Source organism: Mus musculus, chromosome 7 (genome assembly GCF_000001635.26).
Source record: "Mus musculus strain C57BL/6J chromosome 7, GRCm38.p6 C57BL/6J".
Lineage (NCBI taxonomy): Eukaryota > Metazoa > Chordata > Mammalia > Rodentia > Muridae > Mus > Mus musculus.
In genome coordinates, this window is record NC_000073.6 from 17,614,943 (window position 1) to 17,636,753 (window position 21,811).

General features: G+C 39.9%; 1 pseudogene; it reads left to right on the forward strand.

Annotated features, from left to right (window-relative positions):
• On the forward strand, positions 3,691-4,394 carry Gm5418 (predicted gene 5418; annotated as a pseudogene).
• Positions 4,395-21,811: the final 17,417 nt, after the last annotated feature.

Below are 21,811 nucleotides of genomic sequence, written 5' to 3' on the forward strand. Positions count from 1 at the left end.
ATTGCATTGAATCTGTAGGTTGCTTTTGGCAAGATAGCCATTTTTACAATGTTGATCCTGCCAATCCATGAGCATGGGAGATCTTTCCATCTTCTGAGATCTTCTTTAATTTCTTCCTTCAGAGACTTGAAGTTTTTATCATACAGATCTTTCACTTCATTAGTTAGAGTCACGCCAAGATATTTTATATTATTTGTGACTATTGAGAAGGGTGTTGTTTCCCTAGTTTCTTTCTCAGCCTGTTTATCCTTTGTGTAGAGAAAGGCCATTGACTTGTTTGAGTTAATTTTATATCCAGCTACTTCACCCTAGACATAAGATACAATTTGCTAAACACATGAAACTCAAGAAGAATGAAGACTGAAATGTGGACACTATGCCCCTCCTTAGAATTGGGAACAAAACACCCATGGAAGGAGTTACAGAGACAAAGTTTGGAGCTGAGACGAAAGGATGGACCATCTAGAGACTGCCATATCCAGGCATCCACCCCATAATCAGCTTCCAAACGCTGACACCATTGCATACACTAGCAAGATTTTATCGAAAGGACCCAGATGTAGCTGTCTTTTGTGAGACTATGCCGGGGCCTAGCAAACACAGAAGTGGATGCTCACAGTCAGCTATTGGATGGATCACAGGACTCCCAATGGAGGAGCTAGAGAAAGTACCCAAGGAGCTAAAGGGATCTGCAACCCTATAGGTGGAACAACATTATGAACTAACCAGTACCCCTGAGCTCTTGACTCTAGCTGCATATGTATCAAAAGATGGCTTAGTCGGCCATCACTGGAAAGAGAGGCCCACTGGACACGCAAACTGTATATGCCCCAGTACAGGGGAACGCCAGGGCCAAAAAAAAAAAAATGGGAATGAGTGGGTAGGGAAGTGGGGTGGGGGAGGGCATGGGGGACTTTTGGGATTGCATTGGAAATGTAATTGAGGAAAATATGTAGTAAAAATATTAATTAAAAAAAGAAAAAAGTTATAGTCACATGTGTATAATTTATATATTTATTAATCAGAAATAAGAGAAAGTCCTTAAGTTTTCTCTGCGAATAACTATCTTCTAGAGAAAAGCAGCTTGATCAGTAAGTCTAAAACCCAAATAATTATAAGGATCCTGAGTTTGTATCTTTTTAGGAGCTATCTCTAATTTTTATCAGTTAAAGCTTTATGTAAACCTCTATAACACAAAAGCAAATCTTGGGGGTCTTTTCCAGGCAACCCAGGACAATTTCTTAACTGTCCAAAAACAGTTTTCTTTAAGGAACAGTATTTTTTTATAAGTTGCATAAGCAATGGTAAGCTAGAGAATTAGTAGCCTCTGAGGAGTGAACAATTTTAAGCAATTGCAAGCTCTGAGATATAATATTGACTATTAATACACAACTTAAAGTTTGATTGTTCAAAATTTTAAAACACCATCTACAGCACACAATTTAATTATCTTTGTTGAAGCAGGAGAAAACACGAAAGAATAAGCATGTGATTCAATTCACGTATACTTTCTCTCATAGAAGGGCTGTTTAGAACAAGGAACAGACACTTATACATATAAGCAAACTCTGTACACTATAACTTTATATAAAGTAGGCAAGTCAAATCGCAATGTCTTGCTAAATTCTACAGCCTGATTGACCTTTTATAAACTTTGAATTTAAACTTTATTTAGAAAAACATCTGGCTAGGTCTGTAACAAGGCTCTTTCAGCTAAAAGAAAGGGAGGGAGAGCTGAAGTCCCAGGGATTTCCCTAGTCATGGTTTGTGAAACAAAAGAAGTGCCACACAAGCTTTGCTGAGGCTGCTCCCCTCTGAGCTCAGCTTCAACCTAAATGCAAACTTTTTCTCACTCTGAGCACTCTGTCAGAGTCCTGGCCCAAAGATTATCCCTATTTTGAAGTATCTTTAAAGACCTGTTTTCCTGGGTTTATTCATGCTGCATGTCGTTTAGAATGACTCTAACCCCGAGTCCCCAAATTTAGGCTTTCTTTTACAAGCAAAATGCTGCCTGTCCCTTTAAGAGCTCCCTTTGCAATTGGCTCCCAGCAGGGATTTTTCAGCTGTACTTTGACTCCCAGTCACAGTGTCACATAACTTACCAGTTTCTGCTGTGCAAACTGAGATTGCTTTTTAAACAAGTTAAACTAAATCAAAGGATGGACAGCCAGCACATAAAGTTTTAACCATTTTTTTTTCAGCATGAAACACAGAACAACAATCATTCAAACAACAAAACAAAAAACAAACATAAATAGACAGACATATGGACAATTTGGTGCACCTAAAACAGACAATAGACAGAGGGAATAGAACTTGATGTCTCAAAGGGACTCAGATATCCTAACCAGAGCTAAGAATATCTCCATAGGAGACAGAGAGGAAGAAGGAAGTCTCCCGTTTTCCTTCTGTCCCTAAGAGAGCTCTGAAATAGCTTATCTTCATTTTCTCTCTTTTTTGCTAAAAGATCCCAAACAGGGGATAACCGCTTTTCTGAAACTTATTTTCTCTCTCTCATGTTCAGACTCTAATTCTTTATCTCTTTCTTCTGGGAATTCTGCCAGAGAAGGGAGAGGAGGCACAGTGGCTGCTTCTGATAGTTACTCCTCAATAAGAAAAGATGGTTGTACGGACTGCATAGGGACCCTCATTAGCTAGTTTATCATTTAAATCTCTACCTACCTTTCACCATTTTTTATAATGTATCTCTGCTTCATCTATAATAAACCATGGATATACCTGGACTATGAAAATAAAAAGTCTATCTAGCCTTTCTTTTTAACTAGTACTCCTCTTTCCCTGAGAGCTATCTTTAAACCTTTGATGATGACTACCTCTTTAGATAGCTTATTTCCCATAACCTGAAGTGGAGATGACTCAACTCACCAAGGACTTTTCGCTCTTCCGTGAGCAGTGGAAGGGGTCCTTCACTACTTCTAAATTCTTGGGGAAGTGACAAACTTCTCTGGAACCTCCACCGATAGGATTACGATCCGGACCTCGCCCTCACGTCGGTTGCCACTTATCCCATCCCGCAGGATTTAGTTATTTGTGGGTGCAAGGGGGACCACAAACCTGGAAGGAGATGGGAGGAAAAGAAAGAGAAATAGGAGACCAAGAAGATTGTACCTATCAAGGTCTCCTTTATTATGCTGAGGTGCCTTCTTTTTAAAGCATACATCATGGGGAATAGAGGAGGGGTCAAGGGAGAATTATACAAAGAACAAAGAAGTGGGCATCTGCTGACATGGAGTCCAAAGTCAGGCGCCAGGCAGCGGGAACTTTGCATCTTATCTCCGGAACATGGATCCTCCTTGACAGCCTTGGGTGTCAAGCTGGGCTCAGGTGTAACTCATGTCCTTGGATGTCATGGGAACTCAGGAAAAGATAGGGAAGAGAGGACTATAATTCAGCTTTTACAGCCTCAGGTGCCAGGAAGGGAATAAGGAGGAAGGGGGTGATAACCAGCTCTTAGCACGAGGCCATTTGGCCTGTTAGGGAGATTGTGAAGGGCTCACTTTCTCACGGGATGGTCTCTGACACGCGCAAGTCCTGCTGACAGTGTCTGTGCAGGTGCCTTGGTTGTGGCAACGGGTGGCCCGGTATACAGTGTGCGCCACCACCACCAGAATCCTGCTCTCCATCTACTCCTATCGTGTGGAGCAAGAGAAGGAGAGGGAACCGGAGCTTACCTGGCCCTCTGAGACCTGGGACCCTGGGTGAAGTGCTCCGCCGCCCTAGCCTCCAGATGGGGTCGAGTATTTCGTCTTTGGGGTTCCATTTTTGGAAAAGATAGTGTATTAAACCAGCCAAACAGTGTCTTTGGACTTATATTTTATATACTACAGTTATTACTTGGCATGACAGCCAGTGCAGATGCAGCTCTGGGCCTCACGACCTCTTCCATTGTGTCTGTGATATCTTTGTACCTGGCCTACATTCTGTACTTTGTGCTGAAGGAGTTTTGCATCATCTACATCACCACATATGTGCTGAACTTCCTTCTCCTCCTCCTCCTCAATTACAAATGACTAGTTTATTTGAATGAGGCCTGGAAGCGACAGCTGCAGTCTAAGAAGACTGATGGCCAATGAATCTCCAGCCAACCTTCTCAAACACTTCTTTCATTAAGTTTATTTTGAAAGGTGGTTTTTGTTTGTTTTGTTTGTTTTGTTTTATTTATTTATTTATTTTTTAAATTCACAACAGACACTTTCTCTCAGAATCTTAAACTGATTTTTAAAAATATTGTAAATTAGAAGGGGCCCTAGCTATTTCCTGTGTCAGTCTTCATTTTAAATCCAGATACAAAAAAGGATATGCTGAGACAATCAAATATAAGCTTTAATTTTACCTTGAAGATTTTTCTGAGATAATAAAATGTAGCCCTAGCCCCCAGTCCTCAACCATAAAGTGAGCAGCCATTGCTAATAGTTATTTAAAGTGTATTCATTCAATTTTAGGTATAACAAATGTGATCATGAACATGAAAATATTTCAGAATAGATACTATATTAAATATTGCCATGTTTATAATATGTAATATGTTTTTAGCCAATGGATTTAAACCTGTAGATTCAATTAGAGTCCATTTGAATGATATTTGTAAATAAATGTAGAAACATTGGATCTACCCTTGCAGACCTTGCTGTACAGCTTAGTTGAAGTGTAGAAAGGAGTTGTCAGCTCATTATGACTGATAAATAGTGAAGAAAGTAGAGGCAAGCAGAACATCTTGGGAAATGCGCTGAAAGCCCTGGTGCAGTGTTGACAGCAGAAACAGGGTGGTTGATTCCCTTCCATCTCCCACTCTGAGAGGAAGAAACAGTCTGAACACCCAAGTCAAATTTGACTAGTCAGAACTGGATGGATTCTAACTGTCAGGAAGTCATGTGACTATTCCTTTTTAATTCCAAGGCTCTCAAGACACTGATGGTGGGAAGTGGATGTAGTCTTTGGAGAAAAACTGAAACCATTATGATGTTTCTGGGCAAAGCCTCTTAAACAGTAGCTGAGCTCTCAACATCCATGTTCCCTTGATTCCAGTGCCAGTCAGCTCAGCAGTATTTTGACTGAAGTAGGCACAAGCCAAGTGCTCTGAGGTCGGTCCATAGTGTTTCCTCTTCTCGTTCCTTCTTGCACTAAGGATGGTCAGTAAGTGTTTCAGAATCACTTACTGAATTTGTAAACCTTAGGACTGTTGGGAGAAACCATTTGCTGACTCAGAAGAAGCACAACACGTAGAAAGACCTGGAAGAGAAATGTGGAAACTTTGTCACACTCCAGTAGCCACACAGAAGCAGTGAGAAGAAACCCAGAGGTGATCTGAGTACACCCCAATGGCATGGCGACTGTGTTTCTCTGGTTAACATCTTACAGGAGATGTTAAAAATGCCTTATGTCTTAAAATCTCAAACCAAATTATTCTGTGTGTTGAACTGGGGCAGAAGTATCCCTTGTTCCCTACCTTGCCATGAAGCAGAGAACTTGAACTTGCATTCTACCAGAAGGGTCTGTGTAGCCATTCTATTCCTTGGGTGAAGTTACAGTGTTTTATTTGTTTTTATGATTTGGATAATATGTTAAAAATATAGGCAACTAGACAGGGAACTCTGAGACAGCAATTGTTGAGTGGTTTATGACCTTCCATCAAAACTGATGCACCATAGGAATTCTGACCCGGGGCTGGTATAAAATAGGAATTGTAATGCTCCTTAAGGAGGTTCTAACCAGTTCCTTAAAAGACAGCTTAATTCTTATTTCATCCAAGGTTGTGTTTCCCCGTGAATGTGAACATTTCTATGACTATCTTACTGTGTATGCATTGCTGTTGTCTTCTGAAGTAGTTAAAGAATGTTTAGAAAGTACTGAATGGTCTTTATGGTCAACCAAGTCCTCGTTCGAGAACTGTACAGTGAGGTCATCTCATAGCCCTGTGTTCAGGTCTCCCAAGGCAGTGGAATGGCTGCCATCTAAGACTTCTGCTGCTTATAGATCATGGCTCTGCTAATCTTGTCCCTTGGGTCCCATTTCCAAATGACCTTTTCTGTCTTTTATCACTCAGCAGAGTGGAGTTAGTTTGTCTTGACATTACAGATATCTCCAACCCTTACTCAAGAAAATGTGAGAGGGTTCCCTCCACCAAACCCCTCAAGGCTTCCCTTTGCTTTCCTAAGTCTTGGGAGTACCACCGTTACTGATTGTATGAATTGTTTGTTTGTTTGTTTGTTTGTTTGTTACATTCCTGTGACCTAATAGGATGAATACCACTTTCTAACTGAGTGTTAACAGGTGCTGTTGGGAATAACAGCATTTGCTGACCAATGTGCTCATGCTTGCCTCTGGTCCATCACTTGGGATATAGATGCAGGAGGATCAGGAATTCAAGGTCATTCTTGACTACATACCAAAATAGAGACCAGCATTAGCTACAGGAGACCCTATCTTAAAAACTATTTTTTTTTTGCTAAAATATATGTTCTCAAAAACAAAACAAAACAAAAAAAAAAGAAAGAAAAAAGAAAAAAAGAAAGCCAAACGTAAGAATAGAAGATTTAGAACAGAGTAAAGATTCCCAACTTAAAGGCAGTAAATGTCTTCAACAAAATTATAGAAGAAAACTTCCCTAACCTAAAGAAAGAGATGCCCATGAACATACAAGAAGCCTACAAAACTCCAAGTAGACTTGACCAGAAAAGAAATTCCTCCCATCCCATAATAATCAAAACACCAAATGCACTAAACAAAGAAGGAATATTAAAAGCAGTAAGGGGCAAAAGGTCAAGTAGCAATCAAAGGCAGACCTATCAATTACACCAGTCTTCTCATCAGAGACTCTAAAAGCCAGAAGATCCTGGGCAGATGTCATACAGACCCTAAGAGAACACAAATGGCAGTCCAGACTACTACACCCAGCAAAATTCTCAATTGCTCTAGATGGAGAAAACAGTATATTCCATGACAAAACCAAATGTACAAAATATCTTTCCACAAATCCTACCCTAAAAAGGATAATAAATGGAAAACTCTGATACAACTAGGGAAACTATGCCCTAGAAAAAAAGCAAGAAAGTAACCTTCTTTCAACAAACACAAAAGAAGACAGACAAAGAAACAGAATTTCACCTTTTAACAACAAAAATAACAGTAAGCAACAATCACTCTTCCTTAATGTTTCTTAACATCAATGGAACCAATTCCCCAATAAAAAGACATAGACTAAAAGACTGGATACATAAACAGGACCCAGCATTTTGCTTCATACTGGAAATGCATGTCAGTGACAAAGACAGAAACTACCTCATAGTAAAGGGCTAGAACACAATTTTCCCAAGCTGGAGTAGCCATTTTAATTTTGAATAAAATTGACATTCAACATAAAATTATCAAAAAAGATAAGGATGGACACTTCATATGAGTCAAAGGAAAAAATCTACCAAGATGAACTCTCAATTCTGATCATCTATGCACCAAATGTGGTGGCACCCACATTCATAAAAGAAACATTACAAAATCTCAAATTACACACTGTACCTTGTGGGAACTAAAAGGGGTAGGGGAAGGAGGGGGAAGGGTAGATAGCCCAACTCCAGCCAGAGTTTCTCCTATGCTCTAGGCAGGCAGACATGGGAGGGCTTCCACATGCTTTCCATTTGGCTCTGCATGGGCATCTAAGCCACTGACCCCACTCGATTGGGGGTGCATAAGGGGCAGCCCCTGAAACCAGGGGTCCTGGGGTTATGGGAGTGAGGGCTTAGGGAGAAAGGCTCCCACACAGGCAAGAGTAAGAGCAGTGGTCCTTGATGAACAGAGACAGTCTATGATTTTAGAGCTTTGTTATAGAAAGGCAGGGGGAAAGAGAAAAGGTTTGTGTGTGTGTGTGTGTGAGAGAGAGAGAGAGAGAGAGAGAGAGAGAGAGAGAGAGAGAGAGAGAGAGAGAGAGGGGGGAGGGGCCAAACAGCCCCTCTTATAGTGGGCTGCTTTATCTTACTGTTTCTAGGTAACTGGGGAGGAGTTTAGCCTGAAGGTCAGAAGCTTAGGACATTGCCTACAAGACTAAAAACCATGTTTCTCTTGGGGGCCTGAGGAGGCAGTAACTTTGACAGGAGACAGAGTTCCAGGAGACATGAGAAAACTCTTTCCATCACATGTAGGTGAATTATCACCACTGGGTCCCAGGTTTCAAGATTTAGCCTCAAGTGGAAGCCAGGCCATCTGTGTATAGCCCAATGCCCCACAGCACCTCACACGAAAATAGTGGGAAACTTCAACACCCCACTCTCATCAATGGACAGATCATATTAACAGAAACTAAACAGAGACCCGGTGAAACTAACAGAAGTTATGAACCAAATGGATTTAACAGATATCTACAGAAAATTTCATCCTAAAACAAAAGAATCTATCTTCTTTTCAGCACCTTATGGTGACCTCATGGTACCTTCTCCAAAACTGACCATATAATCAGTCAAAAAACAGGCCTCAACAGGCACAAGAAGATTAAAATAATACCATGCATTCTATCAAATACCACTGACTAAGGCTGTTCTTCAATAACAACAAAAACATCAAAAAACCCACATACATCTGGTAGCTGAACAACATTCTACTCAATGATAACTTGGTCAAGGAAGAAATAAAGAAATAAATTAGAGACTTTTTATAATTTAATGAAAATGAAGGCACATAATACCTAAATTTGTGGGATACAATGAAAGTAGTCCTAAGAGGAAAACTCATAGCTCTGAGTGCCTCCAAAAAGAAACTGGAAATAGCATGCACTAGCAGCTTGAGAGCACAGCAAAAGCTCTAGAATAAAAAGAAGCATAAAAAGAAGCATATACATCCAAGAGGAGTAGATGGCAAAAATAAAGGTTGAAAAAGCATTGAACAAAATTCAACCTGTCCTTTAGGATAAAAGTCTTGGAAACATCAAGAATTCAAGGCCCTAATCTAAACATATAAAAAAGCAATATACAACAAACTAGTATTTAACATCAAACAAAAAGGAGAGAAACTTAAAGCAATCCCACTAAAAGCAGAGACTAGACAAGGTTGTCAATTCTCTCCCTACCTATTTAATATAGTATTCAAAGTCCTAGCTAGAGCTATGAGACAACAAATGGAGGTCAAATTGTAAATGAAGAGTCAAAATATCACTATTTGCAGATGATATGATACTATGCATAAGTGACCCCAAAATTCCACCAGAGAACTACTAAATCTGCTAATACAATTTTACCAAAGTGGCTGGATCCAAAATTAACTCAAACAAATCAGTAGCCTTCCTCTACTCAAAGGATAAACAGGCTGGGAAAGAAATTAGGGGAAAACACCCTTCACAATTGTCACAAAAAATATAATGTATCTTGGTGTGACCACAACGAAGCATGTAAAAGATCTGTATGATAAGAACTTCAAGTCTCTGAAGAAAGAAATTGAAGAAGATCTCAGAAGATGGAAAGAGCTCCCATGATGATTGCTCGGCAGGATTAATATAGTAAAAATGGCTCTCTTGCTGAAAGCAATCTACAGATTCAATGCAATACACATCAAAATTCGAACTCAATTCTTCACAGAATTAAAAAGAGTAATTTGCAAATTCATTAGGAATAACAAAAAACCCAAGATACACACATCATCTTTCCACGAATCCAGCCCTTCAAAGGATAATAACAGAAAAAAACCAATACAAGGATGGAAATCACGCCCTAGAAAAAGCAAGAAAGTAATCCCTCAAGAAACCAAAAGAAGACAGCCACAAGAACAGAATGCCAACTCTAACAACAAAAATAAAAGGAAGCAACAATTACTTTTCCTTAATATCTCTTAATATCAATGGACTCAATTCCCCAATTAGAAGACATAGACTAACAGACTGGCTACACAAACAGGACCCAACATTCTGCTGCTTACAGGAAACCCATCTCAGGGAAAAAGACAGACACTACCTCAGAGTGAAAGGCTGGAAAACAATTTTCCAAGCAAATGGTCTGAAGAAACAAGCTGGAGTAGCCATTCTAATATTGAATAAAATCAACTTCCAACCCAAAGTTATCAAAAAAGACAAGGAGGGACACTTCATACTCATCAAAGGTAAAATCCTCCAAGAGGAACTCTCAATTCTGAATATATCTGTTCCAAATGCAAGGGCAGCCACATTCATTAAAGAAACTTTAGTAAAGCTCAAAGCACACATTGCACCTCACAAATGCACATGTTTTTGCTGGGGCCTAGCAAACACATAAATGGATGCTCACAGTCAGCTATTGGATGGATCACAGGGCCCCCTATGTAGGAGCTAGAGAAAGTACCCAAGGAGCTAAAGGGATCTGCAACCCTATAGGTGGAACAACATTATGAACTAACCAGTATCCCTAAGTTCTTGACTCTAGCTGCATATGTATCAAAAGATGGCCTAGTCGGCCATCACTGGAAAGAGAGGCCCATTGGATATGCAAACTTTATATGCCCCAGTACAGGGGAATTCCAGGGTCAAAAAGTGGGAGTGGGTGGGTAGGGGGTTGGGGGGGAGGATATGGGCGACTTTTGGGATAGCATTGGAAATGTAAATGATGAAAATACCTAATTAAAAAATATATATATATAAAACCCAAGATAGAGATAACTATTCTCAACAATAAAATAACTTCTGGGGGAATCACTATCCCTGACCTCATGCTGTATTATAGGGCAATAGTGATAAAAACTACATGGTATTGATACAGAGACAGGCAGGGAGATCAACAGAATAGAATTGAAGACCAAAAATTAACCCCTACACATATGGTCATTTGATCTTTGTCAAAAGAAGCTAAAACCATCCATTGGAAAAAAGCATTTTCAACAAGTGGTGCTGGCTCAACTGGCAGTTGGCATGTAGAAGAATGCAAATTAATCCATTTTTATCTCCTTGTAAAAAGCTCAAGTCCAAGTGGGTCAAGGACCTTTGTTTAGTTCTATAAACAACGAGGATGATATTTTCTAGTTCCATCCATTTGCCTAAGGTGTCATGAAGTCATTGTTTTTAACACCTGAGTAGTAATCTACTATGTAAATATACCAAAATTTCTGTATCCATTCCTCTACTGAGGGACATCTAGATGGAACTAGAAAATATCATCCTCTTTGTTTATAGAACTAAACAAAGAATTCTCAACTGGGGAATATGGAATGGTTGAGAAGCATCTAAAGAAATGTTCAACACCCTTAGTCATCCAGAAAATGCACATCAAAATAACCCTGAGATCCCACCTCATACCAGTCAGAATGTCTAAGATCAAAAACTCAGGTGACAGAAGACTCTGGGATGTATGTGGAGAAAGAGCAATACTCCCCCATTGCTGGTGGGATTGCAAGGTGGTACAACCATTGTGGAAATAAGTCTGGCGGTTCCATTGAAAACTGGTTATAGCACTACCTGAGGACCCAGGCATACCATTCCTGGGAATATACTCAAAAGATGCTCCAACATGTCACAAGGAAACATGCTCCACTATGTTCATAGCAGCCTTATTTATAATAACCAGAAGCTGGAAAACCTAGATGTCCCTCGATAGAGGAATGGATACAGAAAATGTGGTATATTTACATAGTAGATTACTACTCAGGTGTTAAAAGCAATGACTTCGTGAAACCTTAGGCAAATGGATGGAACTAGAAAATATCATCTTCAGTGAGGTAATCAAGTTACAATAGGATGCACATGGTATGCATTCACTTATAAGTGGATATTCACCCCACAGTTCAGAATACTCAAGATAAAATTCACAGACCATGTGAAGCTGAAGAAGAAGAAGGACCAAAATGTGGATGCTCCAGTTCTTAGAAAAGGGAACAAAATTCTCACAGTAGCTAGAGGGTCGTAGGGACTTGGAAGGAATATAGGCAGGGGAGAGGTTTAAGGTGGGCAGGATCAGGTATGGGAGGGTATGGGGATGATAAGCAGAGGATCAGGAATTTGTTCTCTTTCTTTTTATTAGATATTTTCTTAATATACATTTCAAATGCTATCCCAAAAGTTCCCTATATCCTCCCTCTGCCCTGCTCCCCTACCCACCCACTCCTGCTTCTTGGACCTGGCACTCCCCTGAACTGGGGCATATAAAGTTTGCAATACCAAGGAGCCTCTCTTCCCAGTGATGGCCAACTAGGCCATCTTCTGCTACATATGCAGCTAGAGATACGAGCTCTGGGGGTACTGGTTAGTTCATACTGTTGTTACACCTATAGGATTACAGTCCCCTTCAGCTCCTTGGGTGCTTTCTCTAGCTTCTCCATTGGGGGTTCTGTGTTCAATCTTATAGATGACTGTGAGCATCCACTTCTGTATTTGCCAGGCACTGGCATAGCCTCATACGAGACAGCTATGACAGGGTCCCTTCAGCAAAATCTTTCTGGTATATGCAATCGTGTCTGAGTCTGGTGGCTGATTATGGGATGGATCCCTGGGTGGGGTGGTCTCTGTATAGTCCATCCTTTTGTCTTACCTACAAACGTTGTCTCTGTAACTCCTTTCATGGGTATTTTGTTCCCTATTCTAAGGAGGAATGAAGTATCTACCCATTGGTCTTCCCTCTTCTTGATTTTCTTGTGTTTTGCAAATTGTATCTTGGGTGTTCTATGTTTCTGGCTAATATCCACATATCAGTGAGTGCATATCATGTGAGTTCTTTTGTGATTGGGTTACCTCAGTAAGGATGATATTCTCCAGATACATCCATTTGCCCAAGAATTTCATAAATCCATTGTTTTTAATAGCTGAGTAGTACTCCATTTTTTAAATGTACCACATTTTCTGTATCCATTCTTCTGTTGAGGGACATCTGGGTTCATTCCAGCTTCTGGCTATTATAAAGAAGGCTGCTATGAACATAGTGGAGCATGTGTTATTATCAGTTGGAACTTCTTCTCGGTATATGCCCAGGAGAAGTATTGCTGGATCTTCCAGTAGTAATATGTCCAATTTTCTGAGAAACCTCCACATAAGGCCAGAGACACTTGAAATTAATAGAGGATAAAGTAGAGAAAAGCCTTGAGGATATGGGCACAGGGGAAAAATTCCTAAACAGAACAGCAATGGCTTTTGCTTTAAGACCAAGAATTGACAAATGGGACCTCATAAAACTGCAAAGCTTCTGTAAGGCAAAAGACACTGTCAATAAGACAGAAAGGTCACCAACAGAGTGGGAAAGGATTTTTACCAACCTAAGTCTGATAGGGGACTAATATCCAATATATACAAAGAGCTCAAGAAGCTGGACTCCAGAAATTCAAATAACTCCATTAAAAATGGAGTCCAGAGCTAAACAAAGAATTCTCAACTGAGGAATACAAAATGGCTGAGAAGCACCTGAAAAAATGTTCAACATCCTTAAACATCAGGGAAATGCAAATTAAAACAACATTGAGATTCCACATCACATCATTCAGAATGGCTAAGTTCAAAAATTCAGGTGACAGCAGATGCTGTCGAGGATGTGGAAAAAGAGGAACACTCCTCCACTGATGGTGGGATTGCAAGCTTGTACAACCACTTTGGAAGTCAGTCTGGGGGTTCCTCAGAGGATTACGAATTTGAATTGAGGTGTGGAGCTATGGAGGATGAGGAAGTGGGGATATCCACCAGCCTGTCCTAGATGCAAAGCAAAAGGCTCCCAGGACCGAATTGGAATGAGATTAGCTGAAATACACAAGAAACGGGATGGAGAACTTATCCAGAGGTTAATCAAGGCCCTGGATGGGGGAATGGAGCCACCCACTCATCTCCAAATTTTTAACTCAGAATTGCTCCTGTCTAAAGGTAATACAGAGACAAAACGTGGAGAAGAAACTGAAGGAAAGGCCATCCAGAGACAGTCCCACCTGGGGATGTATCCCATATACCAAATCCAGACACTATTGCTGATGCCAAGTCATGCTTGCAGGCAGGAGCCTAATCTATCTGTTTCCTGAGGGGCTCTGCCAGAACAGAGCCTGACCAAGACAGATGCGAATGTTCGCTGCCACCTATTGGACTGATCCAGTGTCCCCAATGGAAGAGGTAGAGGAAGGACTGAAGGAGATGAAGGGGTTTCAACCCAATAAGAAAAAAAACAATATCAACCAACCAGACCCCCCCCCATAGCTTTAAGGAACTAAACCACCAACCAAAGAGAACAGATGGAGGGACCCATGGCTTTATTTGTATATGGAGCAGAGGATGTCTTTGTCTTACATGAATGGCAGGAGAGGCCCTTAGTCCAGTGAAGGCATTATGCCCCAGAGTAGGGAAATGCCAGGGTGGGGATGTGGGAGTGGGTGGATTGGTGGGGAGCACTCTCATAGAAGTAGGGGAAGGAGGGATGGCATAGGGGATTTCTGGAGGGGAAATAGGAAAAGGGGTTAACATTTGAAATGTAAATAAATAAAATATCCAATAAATAACACTAAAATGAAAATCCTGTCCATTTCCATTGCATTGTTTATTCTATTTTTTTTATATCAAGTGTTCCATGGGTATGTGGGTTTATTTGTAGGTCTTTAAGTCAATTGCTTTGATCTACCTGTCTGTATTTATGTCAATACCATTCAGTTTTTATCACTACCAAGTTGTTCTGTATTACAACTTGAGATCAGGGATGGTGATTCCTCTATAAGTTCTTTTATTGTTCAGGATTGTTTTGACTATCCTGGGTTTTTTTGTTTTCCATATGGAGTTTAAAATTTTCTTTCTAGATCTATAAAGTATTGTGTTGGAATTTTGATCAGGAATGCATTGAATCTGTAGATTGTTTTTGATAAGATGGGTAATTTCACTCTTTCAATCCTACCTATTCATGAGCATTTTCTTATATATTCTTTAATTTCTTTCTTCAGAGGTTGAAATTCTTGTCATACATGTATTTCATGTGCTTGGTTAGAGTTATACCAATATATTTTATATTATTCCTGGCTTATGGAAAGAGTGTTATTTTGAGTCCTCTGTGCACCTTCCATGCCAGAGGAGAGCTTACCTCCAGGGAGTGCTCTGACCCTGGGACTCAGATGAGATCACCATTTTCACTCTGGTGTCTCTATAAGGCAAGTCCACTCAGGAAAGCACAGGGTGCAGAAGCAACAGAGCTTCTGGGAAAGGGTCTTATGGGCCTATATCTGCAGCCAGGAGGTGGAACTGATCATCAGTCCTCTGTGCACCTTCCCTGCCAGAAGATCCTAGACAGATGTTATACAGACCCCAAGAGAACACAAATGCCAGCCCAGGCTACTATACGCAGCAAAAATCTCAATTACCATAGATGGAGAAAATAAAGTATTCTATGACAAAACCAAATGTACACAAATATCTTTCCAAATCTTCCGCCATTCAGAGGATAATAAAGGGAAAACTCCAACACAAGGAGAGAAACTATGCCCTAGAAAAAGCAAGAAAGTTTGTCTTTCAAGAAACCCAAAAGAAGACAAGCACACAAACATAATTCCAACTCTAACAACAAAAATTACAGGCAGCAGTTACAGAATGATTTTTGTTAATATCTCTTAATATCAATGGACTAAATTCCCCAGTAAAAAGACATAGACTAACAGACTGGCTATATAAACAGGACCCATCATTTTGTTGCAAACAGAAAATTCAACTCAGGGACAAAGACAGACACTACCTCAGAGTAAAAGGCTGGAAAACAATTTTCCAAGCAAATGGTCAGAAGAAATAAGCTGGAGTAGCCATTCTAATATAGAATAAAATTGACTTTCAACCTAAAGTTATCAAAAAAGACAAAGTGAGACACTTCATACTCATCAAGTTAAAATCTACCAAGATGAACTCTCAATTTTGAACAACTATGCTCCAAATGCAAGAACATCCACATTCATTAAAAAAAAAACCAAAAAAAATCTTTAGTAAAGCTCAAGACACACATTGCACCACAATGATAGAGCTGCATGATAAGAACTTCAAGTCTTTGAAGAAAAATATTGAAGATCTCAGAAGATGGAAAGATCTCCCATGCTCATGGATTGGCAGGATCAATATAGTGAAAATGGCTATCCTGCCGAAAGCAATCTACAGATTCAATGCAATCCCCATCAAAATTCCAACTCAATTCTTTACAGAGTTAGAAAGAACAATTTGCAAATTCATCTGGAATAACAAAAAACCTAGGATAGCAAAAACTATTCTCAACAATAAAAGAACCTCTGGTGGAATCACCATCTCTGACCTAAAGCTGTCCTACAGAGCAATTGTAATAAAAAGTGTATGGTATTGGTACAGTAACAGACAGGTAGATCAGTGGAAAAAAAATGAAGACCCAGAAATGAACCCACACACCTATTGTCACTTGATCTTTGACACAGAAGGTAAAATCATCCAGTGGAAAAAGATAGTATTTTCAACAAATGGTGTAGCCTCAACTGGTGGTTATCATGTAGAAGAATGTGAATTGATCCATTCTTATCTCCTTGTACAAAGCTCAAGTCTAAGTAGTTCAAGGAAGTATACATAAAACCAGAGACACTGAAACTTATAGATGAGAAAGTATGGAAAACCTAGAACATATGGGCACAGGGGAAATATTCCTGAATAGAACAGCAATGGCTTGTGCTGTAAGATCAAGAATCGACAAATGTAACCTAATAAAATTGCAAAGCTTCTGTAAGGCAAAGGACACTCTCAATAAGACAAAACAGCAACCATCCAATTTGGAAAAGATCTTTACCAATTCTAAACCCTATAGGGGACTAACATCTAAATATACAAATAACTCAAGAAGTCATACTTCAGAAAACCAAATAACATCATTAAAAATGTGGTACAGAGCTAAACAAAGAATTCTCAACTGAGGAATATTGAATGGCTGAGAAGCACCTAAAAAATGTTTAACATCCTTAATCATCAGGAAAATGCAAATTAAAATAACCTTGTAATTCCACCTCACATCAGTCAGAATTGCTAAGATGAAAAAGTCAGGTGATAACAGATGCTGGAGAGGATGTGGAGAAAGAGAAACATTTCTCCATTGCTGGTGGGATTGCAAGCTCATACAACCACTCTGGAAATCAGTTTGGTGGTTCTCACAACCTTAGACATAGTACTACCATCTGATCCAGCAATACCACTCCTGGACATATACTCAGTTGATGTTCCAACTTTTAATAAGGACACATGCTCCATTATGTTCATAGTAGCCTTATTTATAATAGCTAAGCTGGAAGAACTCAGATGTCCCTCAACAGAGGAATGGATACAGAAAATGTGGTACATTTACACAATGGAGTACTACTCAGCTATTAAAAACAATGAATTTATGAAATTCTTAGCCAAATGGATGGATGTGCAGGATAACATCCCAAGTGAGGTAACTCAATCACAAAAGAACACACATGATATGCACTCACTGATATGTAGATAGTAGCCCAGAAGCTCAGAATACCCAAGATACAATTTGTAAAACACATGAAACTTAATAAGGAATACCAAAGGGTTGATACTTCCATCCTTCTTAGAAGTGGAAACAAAATATCCATGGAAGGAGTTACAGAGACAAAGTGTGGAGCAGAGACTGAAGGAATGACCATTTAGAGACTGCCCCACCTGGGGATTCGTCCCATATACAACCACCACAACCCAACACTATTGTGGATGCCAACAAGAGCTTGCTTACAGGAGCCTGATATAGCTGTCTCCTTAAAGGCTCTGTCAGTGCCTGACAAATACAGAAGTGGATGCGCACAGCCATCCGTTGGAAAGAGCACAGTGTCCTCAAAGAAGGAGCTAGAGAAAGTACCCCAGGAGCTAAAGGGGTTTGCAGCCACATAGGAGGAACAACAATATGAACTAACCAGTACTCCCAGAGCTCCCTGGGACTAAACCACCAATCAAAAAAAAACACATGGTGGGACTCATGGCACTAGGTTCTTATGTAGCAGAGGAAGGCCTAGTCGACCATCAATGGGAAGAGAGGCTCTTGGTCCTGTGAAAGTTCTATGCCCCAGTATAGGGGAATGCCAGGGCCAGGAAGGGGGAGTGTGTGGGCTGGGGAGCAGCAAGAGGGGGCCAGAAGATAGAGGATTTTCATAGGGGAAACTAGGAAAAGCGATAACATTTGAAATGTAAATAAAGAAAATATCTAATTATAAATAAATATACTTTTAAAAAGCATGTTTTATTCTCGTCACTTATTTCTCAGACCATTTATTTTTAGTATAAAGTAGGACTACTGATTTCTTTGAGTTAGTTTTGTATCCAGCCATATTACTGAAGGCGTTTAGCAGCTGTAGGAGTTCCCTGGTATAAATTGTGGGGTAACTTATGAATACTATCATATCATCTGCAAATAGTGATACTTTGATTACATTCTTTCCAGTTTGTTTACCCTTTATTTCTTTTAGTTGACTTATTGTTCTGTCTAAAACTTCAATCACTGTACTGAAGAGATGGAGACAGAGTAGAGAGGTTTGTTTTGCTCCTGGTTTTAGTGGGATCACTTGAAGTTTCTCTCCATTTAGTTTGTTACTGGCTATTGTATTGTTGTATATTGCCTTTTTGTCTTTAGGTATGCACAGTATATTCTTTATCTCTTCAAGACTTGTAACATGAAGGGGTGTCGGTTTTTGTCAAAGGCTTTTCTAGCATGCAGTATGATTTCTAAGAAGCACTTAAAAATATTCAATGTCTTTTGCCATTGGGAAAACATAAATCAAACAACTCTGATTACATTTTATATTTGCTAGAATGGCTAAGATTTAAAAAAAAATCAAGAGATACCACATGCCAGTGAAGATGTGGAGCAAGAGAAACTCCTCCATTGCTGCTGTCAGTGAAAACGTATACAACCATTTTGTGAATAAATTTGGTGTTTATTTTTTTTTCAGACAACTGGGAATAGTTCTACCTCATGACCAATCTATACCAATCTTGTGTAAATACCCCAAAGATGTTCCACCATATCATAAAGGTACTTGCTCAACTATGCTCATAGCAGTTTTATTTATAATGGCCAGAAACTAGAAATAACTTAGAAGTCTTTCAATTGAAGAATAGATAAAGAAAATGTGGTTCATTTACACAATGGAATACTACTCAGGTATTAAATACAAGGACACCATTAATTTTGCAGGCAAATGGATGTATTGAGAAAATACCATCCCGAGTGAGGTAATGCAGACCCCAAAATGCATGTATGGTATATATTCAAAAATGGATATTAGCTCTAAAGTACTGGATTATCATGCTACAATCTAGAGACTCTAAGAACCCAAATACGAAGGAGGCTCCAACGGAGAATGGTTGAATCTTTCTCAGGAGAAATTAAATAGATATTGGAGGTGGATGGAGGGAGTGAACTGGGTGGGAGAGGGGAGGAGAATAGAGTATGAGATGGCAGATCAATAGTAGGCAGAGCAGAGGGGAAGAGAGAGAAATTGGTGGTAGCATAAGCGGGGGATGGGGGTTCCTCACGGAAGTGCCAGATACCTAGGACAGAAGAGTCCCCAGGATGGCTATGGGGATGACTCTAGCTGAGACCCTTAGCAGTGGGGCATATGATCCTAAAGTGGCCATTTTCTAAAGCTACAGGACAACAACCCACCCTCCATACCTTGGAGCTAAAATGGCCCTACCTACAAGATGTGCAGGGACAAAGATAAAGTAGAGATGGAGAGAATGGCCAGCCAGTGACTGCCCCAAATTGAGACCCATTCCATGGGCAAGAACTATTAATGATACTCTGTTGTGTTTGCAGAGAGGATCCTAACATAACTGTCCTCTGAGAGGCTCCACCAAGCAACCAATGGAAAAAGATGCAGAGACACATAGTCAAACATTAGATGGCACAGGGAAAGTTTTATGGAAGAGTCAGGGGAAGGATTAAGAGAGTGAAAGTGGACAGAGACTTCAGAGGAGGAACAACAGTGTCAACTGTCCCAGGGACTGAGCCACCTACCAAAGAGTGACCATGGATTGGACATAGGCTTCTCACACATGTGTAGTAGATGCACATCTTGGTCGTCATCTTATTCTCCCTCCAACTGGAGCAGGGGCTGTCCCTGAATTTATTGCCTGCCTGTGGATCCTGTACCTCATCTGGTCCACCTTGCCTGTCCTCAGTGAGAGAGGATGTGCTTAGCCCTGCAATGACTGATGTGTGGTGGATAGATGTCGATAGATGTCAATGGGACTCCTGCTTCTCAGAGCAGAAGGAACAGGAAGTTGGGAGGAAGAGTTGTCAGGGGGCACTGGGAGTAGAGTGGGTCTGATATTAGGATGTAAATTGAATAAATAAAGTTATTAATTAAAAAAAGGAACACCACAGTTTCTGGTATTTAATGTTTTATGTCCATAACTGTGGCCATGATTTTTAGCTTTCCATTTAGTTTTTAAGGTTACATAGCAATAGAGTCTTTATAATGAATATCTTATGTGCACTTCCCCTAGCCTTGAGCAGGCTAAATAGACCTTAAGTGTTTACCACAGTTGGACCTTAATGACCTATGTGGTTTTCTGCTGACCTAGGTGGAGTATTCTGCCTTGCCACACCTGCAATTTTTAGCTGCTTTGCAACATAATCCAGCTGAAACAAAGCAACATAATGCAGCTGAAATAAAGGATGGGTCTGTGTGCTCTCCCTATATACATACAGAGCTCAATATTGAACTTTGAGCCCGGATCAGAATCTTTGTCTTGGCTCTTCTCTCACACCCTGTTCCTTTTTCATTTCCAGCCCACTTTCAGGTTCATCCATGGCCGCTGGATGAGTACAATCTTATATAAATTTAGAATGTTCCATAGCTTCATAAATATAAATGTAAAAGTGGACCATTAAAATTATTTAGTATTTTTATTTAAAGGCTTTAATAAAAACTCTGAAATTTCCTCTTAAAAAAGTTTAAAGTCTCCCAACTATGTGCTTCTACAATATTAAAAGTAAAATACCTTTTTCCCCCCAATAGGGATGAGCCAGGGCACAACCATAATCTGGCCAAGACAAAACCAAACTCTAGTAGTGCAAACAATGTATAGCTCCATATATGGGTTTCATTTATAAACTTTTGGGGTTCAGGCTACTCCTTTGGCTCTACCCTTAAAAGCATACATAGCTTGTATTCTAGACTCTAGCCTGCTTAATGATCTCTTCATGTCTTAAAACCAACATTTCCTGGATGACTCTTAAATTGACACTAAATTTCTTGCAATATATGTTCCTGTATATGAATGTATAGAAATGTGCTTCAGTATCTTATTAAAAAGCTTTTAAGTCCATACTGGTTGGTTTTGTGTGCCAACTTGACACAAGCTGGAGTTATCACAGAGAAAGAAGACTCAGTTGAGGAAATGCCTCCATGAGATTCAGCTGTAAGACATTTTCTCAGTTAGTGATCAAGGGGGCAGTGCCATCCCTGGGCTGGTAGTCTTGGGTTCTACAAGAAAACAAGCTGAGGAATCCAGGGGAAGCAGGCCCATAAGAAACATCCCTTCATGGCCTCTGTATCAGCTCCTGCTTCCTGACCTGCTTGAGTTCCAGTCCTGAAATCCTTTGGTGATGCACAGCAATGTGGAAATATAATTGGAATAAACCCTTTCCTCCCCAACTTGTTTCTTGGTCATGATGTTTGTGCAGGAATAGTAGCCGTGACTAAGACAAAGTCCTATGTTATGGGGTCCATTTAGATCTACAAAACTCAGACATCAGGCCGATGCAGATGACAAAAATTCACTGTAGTCAAGCCAGTATTGATTAATAAGGAAATACTAACATTTCACAACTCATGGGCACATTATTTTGTTGATTTCTAATAGTTTCGTGTTGACATCTTTTTGAGTAAATAGTCTTCC